This window comes from Eptesicus fuscus, chromosome 5 (genome assembly GCF_027574615.1).
Source record: "Eptesicus fuscus isolate TK198812 chromosome 5, DD_ASM_mEF_20220401, whole genome shotgun sequence".
Classification (NCBI taxonomy): domain Eukaryota; kingdom Metazoa; phylum Chordata; class Mammalia; order Chiroptera; family Vespertilionidae; genus Eptesicus; species Eptesicus fuscus.
Genome location: NC_072477.1, coordinates 40,703,181 through 40,721,788, shown reverse-complemented (window position 1 = coordinate 40,721,788; position 18,608 = coordinate 40,703,181).

Genomic DNA, 18,608 nt, shown 5'->3' with positions numbered 1-18,608 from the left:
TGTTATCATGCACAGGAATAAACAGGTGAAACAGACCATATCTTTCGAGGAGCGTACAGTCTTGCAGGTGGAGACAGACAGGTACACAGATAAAGGCGTAAAGTGTGGTGGGTGGAATGACGAAGGAAGAATGCTTAGGCTATCGTGGGGGTTTCACAAGCAAGGGCGTGGTGAATTCTTTGGGTCAACTCTTTTGAGACGGATGTAATATCAATCCAAAGCAGTTTCTTATTTCCCTGACCCTTAGGTAAACGATCCTTCCCTATTAAATGCCTGTTTTGCTTGCTTTATTTGCCCATAGCTATTCCACTGTGAATAATTATGTAAGCACAAATGAAGGCTTTTTTATGAAGGGACATTGTGGTCCCTCTTTATTTACACTCTGAATAAAGGAGCTTACCAAAATAGGTGGAACTAGGTTACATTTTTCTTGATTTCTTATGTTCGGTGGCATATTTCTTACAGAAATCAGAGTTGTTTGTGCAACGGAAAAATAGGCCTTTTCTCATCCCGGAAAATGATCTTGTTCCTTTGCCAGTGACTGCCGGTGTCATGGCCATATGATTTCATTCTGGCCAACGGCAACCAAAGGAAGCTGGCGGTTCTGGAAAGATTTTTCTCAATAACGTGAGATGAATGGGAGGAAATACCACTACTCTTCTCTGGCTTATGTTGGTCTGCAAGCGATGGCTGGCACTGCTGCAGCCATCCCGTGACCGGAAAGGAAGATACTCCTGACATCCTAAGGATGGCAAAGGAGAAAGATGGAAACAAAGTGGGTCCCTGAAGACATCCTTGAGGGGCTGGATTTACCTATCTCTGGGCCTTGCTCCACCTCCAGACAACTTGCTGTGAGAGAAAATAACCCCTTAATTGCTCATGCAGCTTTTAGATGGTCTTCCGTTCAGTTAACTCCTTGTGGTAGCTTGTGCCCAAGGATTTGTACAAACTCTTCCTTTTAAGCCCAGGACACATGACGTGCTTTGTCTAAAGAACTGTGAGCAGCATGATGGGGCACTTCTGGGGAGAAGCTTCAAGGGCCAGCATGTGGCTGGCCATGCCCCCTCTCCCTGCCCCTTTGATCGGGGAAGCATGTTGAGACGGAGCCTCTACCCACCTGGTTCTCAATAACTGCAATAAACAAGGGCCTTCTGGTCCCTTCCATGATGCGCTTGTGGTGTGAGCAAGAAATGAACTCGGTCACTTTAAGCTGCCGGAACTTGTTGTTATTGTTGTTACCAGGGATAAATCTAGTCTGTTCTGACTGGGGAACATCCTAAAAGCTGTAGTGACTAAAAACAGTGACGTGAAGGCAAGAGCTTGGGGTGCAGAAGCTTAACTCTGAGTAACTGAGCAGCTACTGGAAGGAACAGGCTCACCCTTGCCTGCTTCACACACTGCCTGGTTAGTGCGATGAGCCTCCGAATGGTAAGTAATTCAATCCAAAGAATGAATTCAAAATGTCTTCACTTCAATGCATTATTCAGAGTAAATTAATCACAACTTATTAAGTGTCTCTTTAGTATCTCTGACACTGGCCTCATCCCTTTGCCCCACCAAGCTGTTTCTGTAATGACCTCACTTATGCACTCCCCTCATCACCCATCTACTTAGACACCTACCTAGGGGACTTTCGGTAATGGCTCAATGGCCATATAGCTGAATTTTGGTTGTACAAATGAGAAATGAGGGTGATGCACTGGGGGGTGGGCATGGAGGGCAGGAGAATGATGATGGTGGTAGGTGACACTTACACAATCTTCATTCTATACCAAGTGCATTCTAAGCACCTGATATCTGGTAACTCACTTAACCCTCGTCTTATAAGGCAGATATTACTATTCCCTCTCCTTTACAGAGGAGGAAACAGGTATACCATGGAGAGGTTAAGTTCTTGTCCAAGGTCATGCAACTGGAATGTGGCGACGCTTGGATTTGATTCCAGGCAATCTGTTCTAACTATGATGCTTAAGCAAAGAGGTGCAGGGGGTGTTCGTGGGCATCAGTTCTTAAAGAAGCGGGTTAAGAGCCCACTTCAGTTTCACTGGACTTAAATCCTAGCTGGGTGTTGTTTACCAATTTGCAAAACATGCCTATGTCCTGGTTCCTCAATGGTAAGATGGCGCTGCTGATGGGCTGTCCTCTGTGAAGTAACAGAGGCACATGAAGACCCTGGTTTCAAGCTGGGTTTTGGTAATGGTATTGGGGCTGCTGTAGCATTCTAGGGCGAAACCTCCCTCCCTCTCCCCCGAGAGTGTAGAAGTCTCGGGCATGTGAAGAGTCATGCACAAAAGTGAAATGAGCCTTTGGGGATTTCTCTAGGAATTTGTAGGGGGGTGCAGGCTGTAGGGTGACAATAGGACATGGGAAAGGCTGTCTGGAGAGTCACTTCTGGGATCTGAAGATGCAATAGCAGCCTAGATGCACTTGATATTCTGGAATGGATGGTTGGTGAGCCTTTTGGACCAACTGTGATTTAGAGAGTTGGGGGCAGAATGCTATTGAATGGAAACTATAATTGGAAATTTTAAAAAAGAGAGTTGGGGCATTTTTCTGAGGTCTAAAAGGGGTGCATAGATGTGCATATGAGTAAAGAGATGGGGGCAAGGAACTTGGACCTGAAATTGTTTCAGAAAAGCTTTAGAAATGTAGCTCAAGAGATAGAACTTAATACTTTGGGGGAAATGCAATTAACTTCTAGCAGGTCCTTCAGGTTGTATATCTGAAATGTGTTTTGAAATTGAACACTTCTCACCATCCCGACCGTGGCCTCTTCCAACACTACTTATGGCCATCGTCGTATCTCTCCTAGACTCCGAGTCAGTCTAACTGGTCTCCCTACTTGTCCCTGCCCCATCCATCCATTTGCCTCCTAGGAGACAAAGTTATCTTTTTAAAGAATATAGTCAGTTCCTGTGGCTTCTTCCCGCTCTTAGAATAATCCCCAAATCTTTACCACACAATCTGGCCCTGCCTAACACCTGGATCTCATCTCTCACTTAGGCCCACCTCCCCCATGTTTCTCCAATCCAGCCCCTCAGGCCTTCGCTCTGTGATATGAGCACACCACGCTCCTTCCCGCATCAACTGTCCCCGTGGCCTGCAGTGCTTTCCCCAGGCTCTTGATCCAAATACCACCTTCTCCGACGTCCCAATCCCCTGCCCTCTGCTCCTCACCCTCTCTTGGCCACCCTCTATGCCATTAGCAGATTTCCTTTCCTTCACAGCACTCACTGCTATCTGAAATGGTCCTGTTCGTTCATTTGCTCATTTATGTTTTATTTTAAAATTATATTTTTATTGATTTCAGAGAGTAAGGAAGAGGGAGAGAGAGACAGGAACATCAATGATGAGAGAGAATAATTGATTTTGATCAGCTGCCTCCTGCATGCCCCCCACTGGGGATCGGGCCCGCAACCCAAGCATGTGCCCTGACCGTGACCTCCTGGTTCATAGGTTGACGCTCAACCACTGAGCCATGCTGGCTGGGGCATTTGACCATTTAAAGGACTGTCACCATCTCCCCTATTAGCCTGACTGGGCCTTGTTCACCTTATTCATGGCTGTATCCCCAGCACCCAGATCAGTTTCCAGTGCACGGATGCTCCATAAATTAAGAAGTAAGTAATTTACATTTAATTTCCGTCAGTAATACATTTCAAACAGTTTACTTATATGTCTCCCAGTGGAAAAGAGGATAAAAAATTAATTTTATTCACATTTAATTGAATATTGATGTATTCTTTGAATAATGGCAATGGAATAGTGATTTCTGAACATAGTTTTGTGAGGTTATCTACCTCTAGAAAATCTGAAATTACATTAGGCTCAGAATAAATTATTTTTACATAGAAATATTTAAACCCAGGAGCCTGATTGATAGATTCCTATTTTTAAGTATTATGAAAAGACAAAATTTAAATATTATGAAAATGTAAAATGTAAGCTACAATGTTTCTGTAATAAAGAGCTTATAGTTGTAAGGGTAAAGAATACACTATCAAAATCTAGCTCACTATATTTTCTTTACTGATTTCTTTGAATAATTTATTGATACTGAATATTTATTTGAGATCTTTTGAAATAGTAACGTTCTACCTGGGTATCAACTTCATTTCCTTATTTGTCTAATTTCTGGATTTGATTAAACATTTTTATATTTAAAGATGGAGAGACCTCTGGGATATAATCATCTTCAACCCACATGTGGCTAAATTTGGTCAAATTTGCTGACTGTGTAAAGAGCCCTTTCTGAGAAGTAAATATTAATGCTGACTGGTTTTGAAAAAGGAATCCTTGGGGCACCTCTCCTCCTTCTTTCCATTTTTAGACACCTCTGTTAGCTGCCTTAACACTTGAGTGGAAGTGTTTCTAAAGGAGCCTGTGAAGATTTGGAGAAGATTTCATTTTCAGTATCCCAGATTGCAGCCTCTGCATTTGCTTGGTTTTGATACATGTGCTCCATCTGTCTTGGAGATATGGAAGACTCGGTTGGGGAGAAGGGAAAGGGCAAATCTGTTTCCCCAGTTCTCTAACGTGTCCAAAGATTCCTTCACATGTAAGATCTAGCACAGGGCTTCCTTCGCTTCTAACTTCCACAGCGCCCACCGCCCAGGTGCCTGTCAACCTGCCGTCCACAGCAGGGAGAGGAGAGATTGCTTCGTTACTTCCTGGTTAGAAAGTTTGCAAGGTTGAAAGCCTTTTGCACAACCTCTACTTTGGAAGACTCCTGTCAGATTTCTTATCATTTCAGGTGAATTTAATGAAACACACAGATTGGTTCTTTTATTATGAATATACTTTACAAGACTATAATCAATTTACTTGCTGGCTGCAGTGGATCTAGGATTTCTGATACCTTTCTTTCCTGTTTCAGGCTAAGTACTGGCTGAAAAACAAAACATTTCTTTGCCTATCCCCAGCTGCACCTGATGGTGAAAGAAGTTGAAATCTTACTCCTCGCTGGACATTACATCCAATTTCAAGCTTCTATTTATCTTTTTTTTTTTTTTTTTTTTTTTAAGCCGCTGGAGAATACCTAGTAAAGTTTTGTGTTTCTCTGAAAATCAGCCAGTTATATTTGTAATTGGAGCACGTCGAGAATTGGGTGTCTGGGAGACCTAAGTACTTTTATCTGTCCTGTTATTGTTTAACATTATGTTTATGTATCTATTGAGTGTCTTGTAGCCTTAGAAGGTGAACTTCTGGAGACTAAAGATCTTTTATGATGTGGGTAGCACCAAATAAAATAGGGATTCTTCAACATCTTCTCAAAGGGGACTTTAATCTGGAGCTCTAAAGTGACACTTTCATGTGTGTGAACAGAATCAAACCTTCAATAAGCAAAACTCACAGCCCCCAACTTTATGAACCTCTCTCCTGAATTAAGAAGATGTTAGTATCCCGGTTTGCTAATTTGTGGAGAATCATTATTTTAGAATTGTTATAAATAAAGTATTTTAAAGCAGTATGCACTGTTTAAATATCATGTGCTATTTAAAGCCAGTTTACAAATCATGGCTCAAGCTGATAAATGTGTACATTAGTGCCTAACCCACACAATATCAAATTTTCTCACGTCCTATGACTCATCTGAGAGCTCTCTTCACTGGCCATCAATATCACCTATCCTGTTACAAGACCTTGTCATCACCCAGAACTGCTTCACCTCTGAAATCTTGAACTTTGAAATTCCACTCTGACCTCAACCATACACCCTTTTCTCCCCTATATCTTCACCCCACCTATCTTCAGCCCTAATAAGGCATTGGCCTTCAATTTCCTCTCCAATAGCCCCAGCCCTCTTGGGTTTAAGAACACTCCCATTGTTTGACACAGCCCCCTTCCTCCTTGACTTTCTGACACAGACAACCAACAAATCCTCAATCTTGGACCCAGCCACCCATCTGCTTTCTTTGGCTAGTGAGCATTACTAGAAGAAAATCGCATAGCACATAATCATGCAGTCAGGTGCTAATACACAAGTTGAATTTCAAACTTCAACTGGACATTCAAGACCACCTGAACTTCTTTGATCATTCCTCGTTAATTCCCTACCTGATCTGAGGCACGTGGGATTAGATCACAGGAATCATAGACACTCAGAACAGAGCTAAATTATCCTATTCAAAATATATAAAGTTCCCTTTTCCCCTTGGATTTCACGTGGGCCAAACTTTTCCCTTTTTTTTTTTTTTTTGGTTAGGTGTTTCCTCTTATTTTCATTTTCTTTTGTAATTTTCCAAGTAGATTACTTCTTGGAGTAATTAAAGAGTTTAGAGGAGTATAACAGAGTTGAAGATAGCCCAGCTGGCATGGCTCAGTGGTTGACCTATGAACCAGGAGGTCACAGTTCAATTCCTGGTCAGGACACGTGCCCAGGTTGTGGGCTCGATCCCCAGTGTGGGCCATGCAGGAGGCAGCCGAGCAATGATTCTCTCCCATCATTAATGTTTCTATCTCTCTCTCCCTTTCCCTTCCTCTCTGAAATCACTTAAAAAAATATTTATATATATATATAAATATATATTTATATATATATATAAAAGAGTTGAAGATAATCACAAAATATTGACTATACACCTACTATGTGCCAAACACTGTTTTAGGTGCAGAGATACAGCAGTGAACAAAATAAACAGGTCTACTCTCATAGAGTCTTATGTTTTAGTAGCAATGGACAGAAAATAGGCAAATCAGTAAAATATATGCTAAGTCTCATAGGTGGGACTGCAGAGTCCTGGAGTGGTGGTGGAGGCTGTGAGGTGTGCTGTGGGAAGGCTGCTCCGTGGACTTGGTGCAAGCATGAGACAGACTGCCTGGGTTCAAACCCCAGCTCTGGCACTTGCTACATGTGTGACCCTGAGTGTGACCCTGAGCAAGTTACTGAACCTTTCTGAGACTTAGTTTCCCTATCTATAGTATAAAATAAAGAATTTCATACTGCCAACAACTGAGGGTTGTTATGAGGATTAAGCAACTTAATACACACATAGCATTTCTCCTTGTAAACACCACATAATTTTCAACAATTTTATTTTCAATAGTTGTCTCAAATCACCCTCACATTCATGGCCCATGCCCTAGAGGCAGAGATAGACTGACCACGAAGGGAAAGGCCCTAGCAATGCGTTCATGTGGTGCTTTTGTCAAATTTGCCCAAGTGAGATATTTTTGTTTTGTTTTTTACAGAGAGGAAGGGAGAGGGATAGAGAGTCAGAAACATCGATGAGAGAGAAACACCGATCAGCTGCCTCCTGCACACTCCCTATTGGGTACGTGCCCGCAACCAACGTACATGCCCCTGACCGGAATCGAACCTGGGACCCTTGAGTCCGCAGGCCGATGCTCTATCCACTGAGCCAAACCGGTTAGGGCCAAAGTGAGATATTTTAACCACAATTGGTTAAGACACCATCTGTTTCCATGTGCTCCCCTTGTGTCAGTTAGCAATGAAGTAGTGTCTGCTGGCATTTAGGGATCAGCAAAGAGGAAGTTAAGTTTGAAACACATTTAGTTTAGTTGGATTCAATGGGGAACATCTGTGTGGTTTGGTCACTTCCATTCGATTTCAATTATTGCTGGTCATCCCAGGACTCCTGATGCCCACTGTACCTAGGTGCAGGCGGAACAAGGTGATGGGAACGTGTCCCACAGATCCTGGCTACAGAGGCATGGGGGTAGAGGGGAAAACAGGGTTTGAAATGCACAGAGCCAGAAGTTAATCTGTGGAAAGTTTTTGTAATCTTCTGGTATATAAAATTGTAAGTAGAGGATTTGGTTCTCAGGACATAGTCAAAACAGAAGTCTTTTAAACAATTATTTACTTATTTAGTAACTAGAGGCCTGGTGCACGAAAATCATGCACGGTGGCGGGTGTGTGTGTGTGTGTGTGTGTGTGTCCCTCAGCCCAGCCTGCACCCTCTCCAATCTGGGACCCCTTGAGGGATGTCCGACTGCCCATTTAGGCCCGATCCTAGTGGGGCCTAACCAGGACTGCTGGCTCCCAAGCCTGTGCCCTCTAGCAGTCCGGGACCCTTTGGGGGATGTCTGCCTGCCGGCTTAGGCCCTATCCCCCCAGGCAAGGGATCGGGCCTAAGCTGACAGGCAGACATCCCTCACACTGTATATATACATAGATTTTAATGTATTTTACTGATATCAGAGAGGAAGGAAGAGGGAGAGCGAGATAGAAACATCAATGATGAGAATCATTGATTGGCTGCCTCCTGCACGCCCCCTACTGGGGAGCGAGCCAACAACCTGGGCTTGTGCCCTGACCTGGAATCCCACGGTGATCTCCTGGTTCATAGGTCGGCTTCAACCACTGAGCCACACCAGCCAGGCTAAGTATATTTTTTAAGGACAGAAGAGAAAACCCTGCTGTGTGGAGTCCTGGCTGAGGGCATGTCCAACACGGCAAAGGCTCTGACTTTAGTGAGAGCTGTCCTCATTCCTTCCTTTTAAAACATTGCAAAATAATTCATTTTTTGGGGGAAGAGATTAAATAATACAGGAGGGTAGAAAGTCAAAAGCAAAATTGACTCACCCCCCAGTCCTACTCCCGTTACCCAATCTTTGCTTCTGGGCAGCTTTTCAAATCCACACAGGGACGACAGCAGCCGCCTGTCCAGTAGGGCTGCAGCCACGCTCAAAAGACCAGAAACACGAAATGATGCGGAGCTGTGTCCAGACAGACACGCAGGATGGAAGAGTACGATAAACACACGCTTTGTACAGTGAAAGAAAGAAACTATTTAAACTATAACACCCACAAGGACCCTTTATTCTCAGTGGAGGCCTGCGGTGTAGGAGCGGAATGGAGAGCAGGCTTGGGTGTTTGACTCCGGCTCCACAGGTGGGCACCCGGTGACCTGTCCCACACACACTGGGCGAGAACCGTAAGAAGGGCCTAGCATTCAGGGTGCTCATAAAATGAGGCCGCCCCTCCGCAGGAATTGTTTGGTTTAAAACGCCTGGATTGGAGGTCCCTGATGGGATGGGGCGGGCAGCTGCAGGGCTGGGCTGGGGAGAACCCAGGAGGGATCGAAGCGCCCCAACCCCAGCCTTCCCCACCTCCCCTCTTCAAAGCAATTGTCACTTCTTACAACTTGCCGTCAAACAAAGCAAAGGAACGCGCAGCACCTGAGCTCGGGCTTTGGGAAACAGAAGCAACAGCTGCGCGAGGGGAAGCCCGGAGCAGGAGGGCAGCCCTGGCTGAGTCTGAAAATTAAACCCGACCTGACAGCCTAACAAAGGCCTGCTGTCAGCGCAGCAAGAGGGGCTGTCCTGGCCGCTCTCTGCCAGGCGGTTCTGGGCCCACCACGTGGGAGTGACCCCCACCCTCACCCCCTGCCCCCTCTGGGAGTCACTGCCCTCCGTAAACACCTCTTCAATGGCCAGCCCCCTGCCCTTGGCTTCCAGGCCTCTCTCACTGCCACCGTGTTGGGACTTTAAAGATGGATTGACAGTGGTTCCTTTGTTTACAAAATCTCCTGCCCACAGTGAAAGCAAAGCCCTTGCCGCAAGCTTCTGCCGTTCTTAGGCTTTCAACAGGCAGCCATGAACCGGGCTGGTCTTGGAAGTACCCCCTCCCCGCAGAGAAGGAGCCCGGGAGAGCAATGGGCTCTAGCAACGCGGTCAGCTCCGCCCGGGCTGCCTCTGCACCGCACGGAGCTTGTGTTTGTGCCTTGCGGTTGGGCATATCTTGCTCCTCTCCCCGGGGTTCAACTTGGATTGGTCAGGAAGAGGTTTCTCAGCTTGAAAAGGATGAAACTCCTACATGGATTAAAAAAGAAAATTGTCAATAGGAAAAGCAAAGTCATCTAGGAAGCAAGGAAGCGTATGCTAGAAGAGTGAATACTTCTAACATTGAATTTGACAAGATTTTTTAAAAAAATGTTCCTGTTCGGTGTAGGACCAATGTTAGACAGAGCTAGCTGCCGGCTCCATGACTCCCGTCAAACTTTCTGGCTCAAAGGTGTCACCATTGTTCCTGCTCCTCGTTGGCTCACTACTGCCCCCAGGTGTCTAATCTAAAAACCACACCATAGACCTTGACTGCTTTTCGGCTTTGCAAATAAATGGTGGAAACTCCCCACCAGTCTACTTTTAGCTCTCCTGAAAATTAACAGTATAGAATGAAAGCAACGTTTTAGCTCGTTAGTGAGAGCTGTGTAACCCAGGCGAGTTTCCACCAAGTCTTCCATTTTAGAACACATTATTATCTCACCTTTTTTGTTTTTGCAAGTCATTGTGCCTTTGCTGAAGGGATACATCTAATCCTTAGAGGGAGTGGTTATGATTGCATTAGTGATATAAATCCTAATGAGACTCCCTCCCAGAGAGACCGTATGACTTATTCATTGATGTTCATTAGATTTTATTTTATAGCACTCGATAAAAATCCTATATGCAGAATGAATGAAAGTTTGCACAAAGGGTATCTAATGGGGGATGTTTTCTGATATGTGGCTCAAACAAATGCACACCAAAGTGCAATCTCCTTGTGCTCACCTGGCACCTTTGCTTCAGTGAGCAGATTGGATCCCCAAGTTGATGTGAAACTAGGTTGCCTCTGGGTTTGTATTAATTGCCAATTCTTCCTGTTTCTTGCTCATTCATGTAGTTTCTCTGATTCACTTTTTGCTTCATAGAAACTGAGACCACACAGAATACCTTGTTGTCCTAGAGAGAATTTGGAAGGTGGCTTCCATCCTGAATAGACCCAGAGGCTGCTCCCTTATGCAGAAATGTTGCAGCAGGCTCCCCCTCTGCAGATGGCCACTGCTCCTCACACGCATCACAGAACCTTTCTACACGGCAGTGGCAGCCTTGGTGTCGCTTCCCAAAGCATCCTGTGGTTTCTGAGTGCTTACCTTTCGCCCTTAATTGATCTGTCTCTGCTTAGGCTCTGAGGGAGAGGGCTCAGGCTTTACCTCCCCCAAAACAACCAAACAACTGTGGTCCAACTCAGTGCCTACATAGGACCCACGTGGGCAGATTCCCTTACCCCTGCCCCATGTCTGTTCCCAAAGGAAAGTTATGGGCAGCCAAGATTACTGAAAGCAGAGCGCCTGGTGGAATGGTCTCCATGCTTTGTAATCCCTTCAGTCACCTGTCTGAGGCTCCTGTGAACTAGGTCAACACCAGCTTTATCACCCGGGAGAGTAAGGCAGAGCTTATAAGATACAAAGTGAGATATAAGTCCAGTATTTCTGGACCATTTAAATCGCTCTGAATAAAGTCTTCCCCATACTTCCTGTGATATTCCAGGTTTGACGCATCTGTAGACATTTGGCTCTAAGAGTCCAGGTAGCTGGCAACATCTGCAAAGGCAGCTGGGGACCTAAGCAGCAGGGGCTCCAGAATTTCTGTGCAGAAGGAGCTTTGGGGTAACTACCTGGTTGAGAATCAGTTGGTCAGTCCTTCAGTGTTTCAAATAATGGGCTCCTTCTAAGTATGGAAACCTGGTGTGAAGAGTTTGATCAGTCCAGGTTGAAGTCTCTTCGACAGAGCAAGAGCTCTGTGATTGTTTAACAATGTGAGAAGTCTCAGAATGGGCGGGGGGTGAGGGGGCAATGCCACTAAGACTTCAGGCTTGGCAGCCAGCCTGCAGGGGCCCTTTCCAATAGGTGCTCTCCGGAGGGAGGCGGCAGAAGGCCTGGAACCAAGCCCACCTTTAGCCTGTGCTTCTGCCTCTGCCACTGACCTCTGCCATCTTCACCCTCCTTGTCACCGTCCGGTTGGGATCACGCTGCTTCGATTGCTGCGTGTGTGCCCCTAGAGGAATGTGTGTGTGTGTGTGTGTGTGTGTGTGCCCGTGTGTGTGTGTGTGTGTGTGTGTGTGGGGGGGTGGTGGTGGTGGGAATCAGGGCTCAATGGGAGTTATTTGAGGCTACAAGATAAATATAGCATATCTTCTTGGATTGCTGGTTTTATTGAAAGGTTGGGGAAATGTACAGTTCTATAAGAGAAATAACGACATATCACAGGTGCGAATCCGCTGGGATTAAGTTCAGCTGTAAGTAACAGAAAACCCCAGAATGTCAGTGGCGTAATGAAAATGGACATTTCCTTTTTTCTTACATTCAGGAGATTGAGAGGTAGTCAACTCAGGGCTGGTCAGGGTTTCCACAGAGTCAGGAACACAGGCTCTTCTGTGTATTGCTTGGCCTCGAGTAGCTTCCATTGTCAAGGGCATCTCATGGTACAAGGTAGCTGCTGGGGAAGGAGCCTTTACTAGTAAACTGCCAGACGGCAGAAAGGAGGAAAGGATGTCCCTTTAAGGATACTTCCGGGAAGTCACTTATATCACTTCCTTTATGTCACAGAGCCACAACTGTCTGCAAGGGAGACTTGGAGAAGTGATCTTTATTGGAGGCAGATGTATGCTGCCTGAAATCCGATAGTCTTATGGCTGTAAAAGAAGAGAAATACAGATTGGGGGTTATTTTTAACAAACTCTCAGGTGATGCTGATGCTGCTGGTCCTTGGACCACACTTGGAGTATCGAGGGACACGACCTTGCTTGCCCTGGCCCCTGCTTACTTCTCCAACCTGTGTCCTCTCTCTCTCCCCCTCACTTCCTGTGCTTCCTGCTGGGGCTTGACCACTTCAAGCTTGTGTTCCCACCTGGGTGACTTTGAACTTGCTGTCTCTCCAGCTGGACCTCTGCTCTCAAGTCTTGTCATTAAGAGCTCAGATAATAAAATAGTTTCTCTGTGGTCTGGTTTCGTTTTAAAAGCACTTATTTGGACTTGTAGTATGTCTTTTTTGGATGATTGTTTTTTTGTCTCCCCCCTCTAGAATGTCAGCACCATGAGAGCAGGGAAATTATGTGTCTTGGCTAACATTGAATTTCCAGCACTTCGAACAGTTCTGAGCACATATGCTCAATATGTTTGTAGAATAACACAGCTCTCCCTAACTATAATATTAGTTCTTGAGATTAGGAGCCATATCTTATATTTCCACACTCCTCCACAGTGCCTGGCATGGTGTGACATATACTGTCGGCATTTGATGAATGCTTGTTGCGTGGGATTGCGCAAGAAAAGGAATGCCTATCTAACCTTCACATGGGTCAAAGGTAGAGTCAGAGCCTACCTTTACACAGGCCATGATGGCTGTGCTAAGCTTGGAACGTGGCTGTGGGTGGAGAAGGTGAGAACAGGCCAGCGGACCCGGCAACAGGCCTCCACAGTAGCCTGTCCTGCACTTCTGCTCGCCCTGAGTTTTCCATTCCCATCACCGTGCAGCTCATAATGTTAGAGGAGTGCGTCGGAGAATGCCAGAGGGGCCTATAGAGAATGCATGTGATGGGGAGATTGGAGTTTGGTGTTACCCAACTGGCTGCTGTCCGGATTCAAGTTTTTTCATTATTCATCTCACAAAATACATACTGAGTACCTGCTATGTGCCAGGTAGGTAGGTGCTGGACATACACACAGCCTGCATGTATGACATTTTCTCCCAAACTTGACAAGTAGCACCCAACTTAGCAATGATTCCTGATTCATATAGCCCTTCAGCTTAAAAATTGTTTAGCAGGTCACCTCGCAATGCTACTCAACATTCACTGGATTGATGAGCTGGTTGCTAAGTAATTTGGGATTGCTGGGATGGGAGGGGGGCTCCATCGGGAGCTCTATCCTCTTTGACTCTTAGCAGGCAGAGGGGGGAAGAGCATCCCCGCCCCCACCCTCACACATTCCGTGTCTCTCACACTGTAAAGAAGATGTCAGTGTTTAATTCGTTTTGGTTGGTGGTGAAGGAGAAGAGAGTGGCTGCATGGCCTGCCTGGTACATTAGGGTATGTATTAGTATTTACTGGTAATTAAACTTCTATGTTAACCTATAAGCCATAATGCTGATGATTGTCTTTTTAAGTGAATATGGCTAGGAGCCTGACAAAGACAGTATCAAACATATTCATTAATAAATAATATCAATACTGTGCATTTGTAGGCTGACTTTTTTTTTAACTTCAAAGAGGAGCTTTCATATCTATGATCTCACCTCACACTGCATATTATTATTTTAAAACTCCTCTCTAGGGGCAGGTCCTTCCATGCATGCAAAGCAGGCGGGGTAAGGATAATAAAGACCCGCCTCAGGCGACCCAACCTCTTTCAGAAGCAGCCCAGCCCACAGGCCGTGGCCAAGGAGGTCCAGAGCGGGGTGAGGGTGGGGGTGGGGTGGGGTAGGGGTTATTTTTCCCTGTTTGTTTCAAAACTAAAGACAAAGATGAAAAGATACACTAATTGCAAGTTGTGCTGGGAGCACACAGACACTCGGATCATGAATAGGGAGCTAAGGAAAGGAGATCTTTAGAGATTCTACAAATAAGAAGAAATTCATTACTCCAGACGCATGTCAGGCCTGGGGAAAGCCCAGGGTTGGGAACCTTGAGTGGCCTGGGACTGAGAGCCAGTCCCTGTTCACTTCGTCCATGGCTGTGACTCTCTTCCTGTCTTCTACCATTTCTCCATGTGTATGCCTTCATTGCCAGTAAGCTATTTTTATTTATTCTCACAGAATCTTGAGCTTTTCCTGTTTGACTTCCTCCAGAGTAAGAAAACCCCTTGTCACTGTTTTCCCTAAGGCAGGACCGTGGGTTATGCAAGTGACTTTCCTCTGACTTTGTTAGAGGGGCACTGGAAAAAAGAACTCAAGTAGAAGCCAAGAAAACAATAATCCTTGCTGGTAAAACTTTCCCCACCTCCCTGTCTACGTTGTTCCTAAACCCACTGCCGGGGTTTCCACGCCACAAAAATTCAGGCTGGGTCGCCTCCCGTGGAGTGGACACTGTAAAGATTGCTTCAGAATCTCCTGCCAGGAGAGCTGATGAGATGACTGGGTGCCGTAGGTGGCGGTAAATTCTTCCACCCCGGTTACTCACAAAGCAGAAATAACTAACCTGTGATTAACTATTTTAATTCTTCTTTTCTGAAGGGGGAGTGGAAGAACTAGTAACCCAGTTTACAACCCCCAGTGGATCCGACCACCTTACCATCAGAGCCCTGCCCCTGGGGAGGTTTGACACGGGTTAGTTTCTTTTTAAATATATTTTTATTGATTTGAGAGAGGGGGAGAAAGAGATTGACACATCAATGATGAGAGGGAATCATTGATTGGCTGCCTCCTGCACGCCCCACACTGGGGACCGAGCCCGAAACCCAGGCATATGCCCTTGACCAGAATCGAACCCGGAATTCTTCAGTCCACAGGCTGATGCTCTATCCACTGAGCCAAACCAGCTAGGGCAACACAGGTTGGTTTCTCACTGACTACCTGGTGCCCTTTGAGGATCAGTCTCACCTTGCCTGCTCTTTTGCATAAGTGCAGCCCATGCTGTGCCTTGCATGCAGTGGGCACTCAATAAATACTGTATGAAAGCAGCTTATCGGCCATCAGCTGGTCTCTCTGGGTCTCAGTGTCCTCTGTGTAGATGGAGAGTTTTGGCAAGTGATTGCTTGCTTCTATATATTCCAGTTTTAACACTCTATGGATTCTTTCAGATCGCCATTTAAAATTATCTCCCATCTCCAACACTGTTTCTAAGCAACAGAACAGTACTTCCCTGGACTCCTTGCCTGACCTCTTCCGCCCACAGAGATGTTTCTCGCCGAGCTGCAGCATTATATTATCTGCAATGCACATTTACTTATTACCTGATGACACAGCTCAGGTTGTTGTTTAGCTTTTCATCTGTGTAGGTTGTATCCTTACAATTAGAGTATAAGCTTCCCAAGCCAGATATTATATAAAATGTGCTCAGTAAATATTTGTTAAATAAAGAAATATTGTATCAAGAAATAGCCATAAATAAATCCAAAGGGAGTTCTGAGCTTATGGGAAGTAGAAAAATCAAGGGTGAACCCCAAGTTTGTGATTTGGGACCCTTGATGCCGGATGATGCTGTTCTTCAAACCAGGGGGTCCTGCAGGTGAGAACGTTTTGGAGCAAGGGGGAGAGAAGGCGAATTTAGGGTGAGACATGAGGTCCCGGCCAAAGGGACATATTTTTACTGTGTTTAGCCTAAAGCTCCCCAAATAATTGAACATGGTTTGGGAAACGCTGATATAACAGAAGAAGAGAAGCAGGGAGAGGAAGGAAGCCTGCAGGACAACTAACTTTGAAGAAAGGGCTCAAGGAATTTGAAAAGGAGCGTGCAGAGAGGAAGAGGGGCTTCCGTCCCTGAGCTTTAATCCTGGCTCAGGCGTTCCCCCAAAAGGCCCACCTCCTGCCACGGAACAAGGGCGCCTGTGGGCCCTTGTCTTGAATGTGCCGAAGAAAGGTACTCGCAAGCACTTCCAGAGTCTAGTCTCTCACCACCCTCTTCTCAAAGAATCCGCCCCTTTTGCCAAAGGAAGCTCATGCTAACTCTTACATTCAAGCACCCGAGAATGCCTGATATCCAATCTTGTAACTATAATGACTTGTCTTAAACTAGGTCTGATATAGGCAGAGACAATACAAAACCTTCACAGCGTAGAAAAATAAAAGTTACCTTACTCACTCGCCATCATCTGTAACTCTTCTCAAACTTCCCTTTAATATTTCATTTCAATCTCAACAGCATCTGTTTTAAAAAGTTCCCTGTTTGTGTATGGAAAGCTGAGAAAAGGTGAAAACGACGAGCAAGGGAAAAGGCAGAGATAATTCCGTAGTGCTCGAGCTGGTGGGAGTGTACAATGGGGCAGCCGCTTTGAAAAGAAGTTTAGCGGTCCCTCAAAACATTACACATGTAATTCCCCCCTAGACCCAGTAAGGGGTATGGGGCTCCCTTTTGGGGTGATGAAATGTTCTAAAATTAAATAGTGGTGACAGTGCATACTGAATCGTACAATTTATTTATTTATTATTATTATTTTAATCCTCACCCGATAATATGTTTTTTATTGATTTTCAGAGAGAGAGGAAGAGAGAAAGAGAGGGGGAAGAGAGAGAGAGAGAGAGAGAGAGAGAGAGAGAGAGAGAGAGAGAGAGATGGATGTAAGAGAAACATCGATCGGGACTAAACCCAAAACTTAGTTTTGTGCCCTGGCTGGGAATTGAACCCAAAATCTTTTGGTGTATAGGACGACACTCCAACCAACTGAGCCACCCGGCCAGGGCTGAATCATACATTCTAAAAGGGTGAATTTTGTGATATGTGAACAATGTCTTAATAAAGCTATTATTTATTATTTTTTAAAAATATATTTTTATTGATTTCAGAGAGGAAGGAGAGGGAGAGATGGAAACATCAATGATGAGAGAGAGTCATGGATCACCTGCCTCCTGCATGCCCCACACTGGGGATTGAGCCTGCAACCCAGGCATGTGCCCTGACTGGGAATCGAACCATGACCTCCTGGTTCATAGGTCGACGCTCAACCACTGAACCACACTGGCCAGGGAGATATATTTTTTAAAATGCAAGGAGGGTGAATACTTTTAAGATAAAATTTTCTTCAAATAGTAAAATGTCGACAATTTTTTGTTTGCTCCTTCTTCTGTCTTCAATGCTTTATTTACCCATACAGCTGTGTGGCAGCTGTGTGGCTGCTCTTATCCCCCACTTCCTTTTTCCAGAATAATTTTAGGTGGTAAAATGAATATATCTTTAATCAAGATTCCCTTTTCTACTTGAAGCACAAATAACATTCACCTCTTGGTTTCTGACATATTTGTACCCATGTGGAGCTTTGTTTTGACGTTTCTACCACATCCAACATGTTTGTTTACATATGTAGTGTGTCTGTCCACTTGTTAGATCACTTTTCCAAAAGCCAGGCTTATTGAGGTAGAATTTACATTCAGTCAAATTCACCCTTGGAAGGTTTCCAACTCTGTGAATTCTGATGAAAGTTTGCCGTCACGTCTCCTCTAGCACACTTGAGATACCGACTCTTCCCATCACCCTAAAATGTTCCCTCTCCCCACATCCAGGTCCTGCACCCTGATCTAATTTCCACCCTTCGGGTACTCTTCAATTTCTATGTTGTGTTTCCATGATTTATCCTGAGAGAAATCTGTCTATCAGGCAGGATCTGGCTTTGTATCCCTGTGGTCCCAATGTGGCGCCGGTCATCCAGAAGTTGCTCCGTAAGTGGATGCTGAATAAATGAAGGCATCACCTGGTGTTTAGATCCTGCCAAATCATACCAGGGGCTCTGCTCTCTGATTTCCAGGATGTGCCCCTTGAAAAGGAGCTATTAATGTTGGGAAAGCTTGCTCCCAGAGTTGTAATTTAGACAGTAGTGATTTTCAACTTCAGAGAATTTGCTGAGTATTTCAAACATTTCCTTAGACTCAGGATTTACAAGTTTGTTTGCTCAACCAGCATGGGGGCCTCTACCCTCTCAACCTGAATAAACAGATGGAAATGGAATCTGGGACGAAATACAGGGGCTGCTCTCTCCTCCCCTATCCACTGGCCCAGGTTCTCACCCAGAGCTTCCCTGCGAGATCCCAGACCCGCTTTATAAACAGCTCCAGGGTGGACGCTGCACCTGCTGGAGCTGGAACCTCACGTCTCTCATCATGGGATGTGGCCCCGTGAAAACCCACCTGCAGCTGGCTCATCAGTTGGGCTTAGATACCCTTGGTCCTTCCTGTTT